Raw genomic sequence first — 5975 nt, 5'->3', positions numbered from 1 at the left:
CGTTCTACTTCTTACATGTTGAACTCAAATACCTGTACTTTCTTGGTCCTCTGGACAGCAGTCAGATCAGCAGTCTTCCCCATACTTGTGATTTAGTTTACTGAACCAAGCTGAGTGTTTTTCAAGGCTCAGGAAACCCTTGCAGGTGTTTCGAGTTAATTAGACGATTCAAGTGATTCGTTGAACACCCTACTAGTATACTTTTTCATGATATTCTAATATTTAGAGATAGGATATTTGAGTTTTCTTAAGCTGTATGCCATAATCAGCAATATTAAAATAATAAAAGGCTTGCAATATTTCAGTTGATTTGTAATGAATCCAGAATGTATGACATTTTTGTTTTTTTAATTGCATTACAGAAAATAAAGAACTTTATCACAATATTCTAATTTTCTGAGACAGTCCTGTATAATGATTGATCATTGTGTTCTCAAAGCTGGTAAAGGTGCAGCTAGTTTGAATGACTTTGTATACTGCAGGGTAGATTGTGGATTTACTCCAGGTGGAACTAAAGTCTGATTCAACACTTGATTAGATTTCACATCATTCATCCAGATCTGTAAAGTAACTAACGATATTAAATAAATACAGTGGAGTAACATTTACCTCTGAATTGTAGTGGTGTAGAAGTACAAACTAGCAGAACATTTAAATACTCAAGTAAAGTACAAGCCCCTTAAAATTGTACTTAAGTACAGTACTTGAGTAAATGTACTTAGTTACTTTACACCACTGCCCTTATCAAATTGTAAAGCTGCTTCATGTGAAAAGATTAAAAAATAAACACACACACACACACACCTTGACCAGGTAGCCTCCATCCTTCTCCAGCACAGCGATGAGGGTACTGAGGTTGAGCTCGTCGTCTCTCCGTGACGGAGAGCCGGGGGGCTCGTCGTCGTCGTCAGGGAAACGCACCCCACCGGCCTTCGAGGTGGATCCTGGTGACGGAGAGGTGGATATGATTATAATGAATAGAGAAATACAACAAGGTGTTCAAAAGAGCTAAATCGTGAAGGATTTATACATTCCTGTAGAGCAGGAAGTGAAATAAACTCAACACAAATTCTCAAGGGATGGCAAATAGAAACAGGAATAATTATGTCTCATGTAAATGTTTATTTGTCATGACTGTCAGCTAGGTATGAAGGCACGGGTCAAACTTACCTTTTCTTCCTGATGCCATGGTAATCTGGTTAGGAAATGGGAAGTGTTGTCATCACTGTCCTCCCCACCGACAGACACACAGAGACAGGGTCATGCTTTCAGGAAGTGTGGAAATGACAGCAGAGTGACACCAATACAGTTATTATTCCTATTGATTTCATAAAAAGTTGAAATATTTCAAGTAACTATTATGAATAGATTATCTTAGATGTTGAGGACCTTCAGTCAGCATATGCGATGAAATGTAATCAAAGCCTACATTCTTTATCCAGATTTATTTTTCATATCTTTCATGCAAAAGTAATGGCATGTGGGTCCTTCCAGCATGTTCCAATAACCCATGTCCAAAAAGCTAAAACATGCATTTGTTGTGTTCAATAAATATAATTGGCCTTTGATCAAATACATTTGTAGGAAAAGTGGTTTCAAATGATTGAATATATCATTGTATTCTGCAGCTAGCATTAAGAGGTAAACACTAACGTTAGCATTGATTTGCAGAGTTGCATTTTCTGCAGTTTCATTTATTATCTTTAGTATAATTAAATGTTTATATATAATTTACTGTAATCCCAGAACAGGAATTGCCTTTCTGTATTGGCACCTGGGAGCCTAAGCATGTTATGGTTGCAACCATTAACCCTTTTTCTTAACAATAACTCAAAATGAACACAACTGTGTTTTATATTTATGGTTAGATTAAATAGTTCATTTTTTTTCTCAAATACATAATACAAATATGAGTAAAGGGTTCAAGTTCTTATGTTAAATTGTCTTCCAACTGTGGAATGACCCATGTGCATGTATTCTCCTCCAGTGTAGACAGCCAAACAGAGCCAAACATCCTCACATGAAAACTGTGGCTTTTGGAACACTGTAATGAAAATGAGCATTTTTTCATTCTAAAGTCCAAACAGGGTGGACAGTAAAGCGCAGAGGATTTGTTGTTACTGCAGTAAAAGGCAGAAGGCACCTCCCTGCTCCAAACACAGAGACCCTCCCATCCCCTCAGCATCCTGACCACAGGCCTGTGAGAGTGGCGGTACGTACCGTTAGTGCCGCCGGTGGAGCCTCTCTACACCAGGGAAAGCAGCGAGGACATGTCGCTTCTTAACTCACAGTGTGACACAGCCATGCGTTTTACTGGTATTCCCTGTGAGTCTCTGTCCCGCCCGTCCCAGGTGTCCCGCGAGCGATCAGCAGCTAAAATGGCTCTGCCGTGGCCCGTGATGCTTCATGCGCGAGAGCGTGTCCTCCTCAGCGGACACGCGCCTGGCGTTTGCGTCGTGTGGCCAGCAGCTAGCAGCTAAAGTCTGTAGTAATACTAGCTACACAAACGCTACATCAAAGCTAACTACACGGGCTATTTATTATTCAATTACATTCTAAAGCAGACAGAGGTGAAAGGGTGGCGTCAAAACAGAGCCGACACCCTATGTGACTGCCATAGACTGCTCAGAGCAGGCTGTCGGCACTTGGCTTGGTAACAGCAAGGTCGCTGGTTCAAGTCCCCGATTGGACCAAGTGGTGTGGACTAAAACATTGAGAAGTACCTCCTCAGGTTGCTCTTAAGCAAGGCACTGCACCATAGACTGTATATCACTTGACTCTTGCACTTTGTTTGAAAGCTGCCCAAACTTAGAGCTCCTGCATTTACATGTGGTCTTATGTGATTTAATATTGCATTTCCGGCCAATAAAGAATTATGATAGGAAGATTGATACTTTTTAATGTGGATTGATATTGTTTAGGAATAAAAGCCTCTACTCCATTCCACTGTACAAACCAAACAGAAACCTCTGTATTATCTCCTTTCAGTTAAAACTACTTTTTTTTATCTTACAATACAGAGCTGTGTAAAATATTATTTGTTGATATGGTAAAAAATATCCAGAGGGGTATGCTGGCAATTGTTTTCATATGGATTATATATCCATATGTTCGATGACATGTACAGGCGACAGTCTGTAAGGACTTTACTTTGGAACAGGATGGTCGCTGGTTCAATTCCCCAATTGGACAAAGTGGTATGGACTGGAGCTTTGAGAGCTTTGCCCACTATACTCCTAATACTGGGATTGCCATTAAAACGCAGAGACTAATGCAGATTTCACTTTTAAGGAAATATTTTGTCATTTTAAAAGCAAACTTCATGGTTTTGTTGGCCATATATTTGTGTATTTGTACCATCTGTGTATAAAAAAAAGTGTGGAAACTGAATTTCAGTAAAGGTTAATATATACGTAATGAGTGAGCAGGTCCACTTATTTAATCTAAAAAAGACAACTGGTAATACAGTGATGAACAATAAAAGAGTGTTATTAGACTTGCATTAACATACTTTCATCAGTTAGGAACTTAGGTTTATAATTTCTTAAATTATTCAACATATTTTGACACACACACACAGTGTGAAAGTACAGAATTATCTGTACAATAATTATGCATACCTGCTTCACATGTAATCAAAAAAACATGTACACACAGATGGGGGGAAATGGGGGAGTAGTGTTCCAGTCAAAGTATGAAAGGTGTGTTGGTTCAGAAGTACACACACACATTTATAAAACATCAGTAGCCCATAGGAAAGCACCATTTAGTGAAAGTCTGGTGTCTCACTGCAAAGTGTACCAAACTCAAGTGCAAAAATACACAATTTACTTGACATTATTATTAATTATTATTATCACTTAAGTCCCCAAAAACAGGTAAACACACACACACCTTCTATAAAAATGTAGGAAGTAAATCCTAGAAAAGTCCCCTATAGCTGCTATAGAGTCAGAATGAAGAGCAGAGCAGCACGGTGTGTGTGCAGCCACACTGAGCTGGGCTCCACACTGCAGTGTTATCAGCACAGAGGCTGCCATGCAGAACAACATTATTTTCTATTTCTCTTAAACTTCCTCCATAAATGGACGGACAATGATTTACCAAAAGGGGTTAGGGTTAACATGATGTTGTAGTTTTGGCCATATATCTATACTTCTTAAAGTAATTTTGGAGAAGTGTGAACAGGGTGACATCACTATAGTACAATGAAACGAAGCCAGCGTCCATTAGTCATTTAACTGTCCTTCAAATAAGTAGGACTATTCTTTCTTACTGTCACATGTTCACAGATCTCTGTGATCCCTCTGAATACAGATGACAACCACAACTACCAAAAATAAGAGCAAGTTTCAATAAACCATAGTGCAGGTCAAATGAGCCACACACTTTGATCTGGTGGGTCCCCGTGTGTGGAGGAGCAGAGTGATGTGCCCCCCCCCCCCTCAGCAGGCCCTGTTGTTAGGACAGCACTAACAACAGGTCAGAGGCTCAGTGTGAGCGTAGCAGCATCTAGTGTGTGTCGCTAACATGTACTGCCAATGCACTCAGAGTTATGTCTGTGCCTCGGGCAGGGAGCGGCTGGACTCACATGGGACTGGTGCCCCCCCCCCTGTCAGTCCATTGGTGCTGCGACACAGCAGAGCTTTGGTTGCCGTGGCGGCTGTTGTCGGCGAGGACACACTGACCCCGGTTATGGTACTATTGAGGTTCCGGTAGGGTTGCTGCCGTGGTAACGAAGCCCTTCGGCGGGGGATCGGCACCGCGGCTGTTCCACGGAGGCACACTGAGGGAAAAGTCAGACCCACCAGACAGCATCCTGGACAGGAAATGACCTCATCCGGCTCAGAGGGGCCGCCAGGGTCCGAGGACTGATTGGGCGCTGTGCTGTAACTGTTAGCCCGCCCCCCTCTCCCCCACTGCACCTGCTGACCTATCACGAGGGCGGAGCCGTTGTTGTTGTCCAGTTGCAGCAGAGCAGGCAGGGGGGGTTGGCCGTAGGAGATGGGACGTGGCAAGCCGTTGGTCTGTGTGGAGTCTGCGGACTCAGGAGACTTGGTACAGTCCATGGGTTCGGTCAAACATCGCCTCTCCTCCTCCTCCTCCTCCTCCTCCTCCTCCTCCTCCTCCTTTCTGCTTGCTGACCTTCCAGCGCATGCAGCCCAGCTCCTGAAAGCCTCCTCTCCCCTTCCCCTTCCACTCCCCCGCTGGATATGGAGCGCTGCCCATCCCCAAACGTTCACCTCCTCCTCCTCCTCCTCCTCCTCCAACACCTCCTTCTCCTCCAGCTCCACAACTACCAGCTTCACGACGCTACATCAGCATGGGAGAAAGCCTGCAACAGGTTAACAAAAAGAGAGAAATTAACAGATTATCTACAAGATGTCATGAACACAAGCTCAATATTGACATACTACTGTATACATTGACATCATACAGGGTTCCCACACATTTTTACTAATAACTCTTCCATAATATCTTCATTTCTTTGTACTGTTACATGCAGTATTCATATAGTTAGGACTAGATCTACTTATCCTTCTATCTGCTTTACAAAGGATTGTGGGTCAGGATAGCAAGCTGCTTTCTGCAAAATGACCAGTATGACATCCTAGTGTTTATGGTATACTGCATTTGATGTACTACTTTTTGGGTATACTCAGAGGTGGGAAGTAGTGGAGTGCAAATACTTCGTTACTGCACTTAAGTACATTTTTCTGGTATCAGTACTTTACTTAATTTTTCTGCCGACTTTTTACTTTGACTTCTTACATTTTGAACCCTAATACCTGAACTTTCTACTTCTTACATGTTGAACTCAAATACCTGAACTTTCTACTTCTTACATGTTGAACTCAAATACCTGTACTTTCTACTTCTTACATGTTGAACTCAAATACCTGAACTTTCTACTTCTTACATGTTGAACACAAATACCTGTACTTTCTACTTCTTACATGTTGAACCCAAATACC

At 41.9% G+C, this 5975-nt stretch overlaps 1 long non-coding RNA gene across 2 annotated transcripts; it reads right to left on the bottom strand.

Annotated features, from left to right (window-relative positions):
- Positions 1-809: 809 nt before the first annotated feature.
- Positions 810-2616, bottom strand: LOC104954062 (uncharacterized). Of its 2 annotated transcripts, none has more exons than XR_799293.1 (3): positions 2221-2616; positions 1171-1265; positions 810-944 (listed from the first exon to the last, which is right to left on the bottom strand). It is a non-coding gene; the product is annotated as an uncharacterized lncRNA (long non-coding RNA). The 2 variants fall into 2 exon arrangements; XR_799292.1 differs by having other exon boundaries at positions 1171-1225; positions 2221-2605.
- Positions 2617-5975: the final 3359 nt, after the last annotated feature.

The sequence above is a fragment of the Notothenia coriiceps genome, unplaced genomic scaffold, assembly GCF_000735185.1.
Source record: "Notothenia coriiceps isolate Sejong01 unplaced genomic scaffold, NC01 NC01_scaffold00022723, whole genome shotgun sequence".
NCBI classification, from domain to species: Eukaryota; Metazoa; Chordata; class Actinopteri; order Perciformes; family Nototheniidae; genus Notothenia; species Notothenia coriiceps.
The sequence above is the reverse complement of the archived record's forward strand: the minus strand, read 5'-3'. Positions and strand labels throughout refer to the sequence as shown.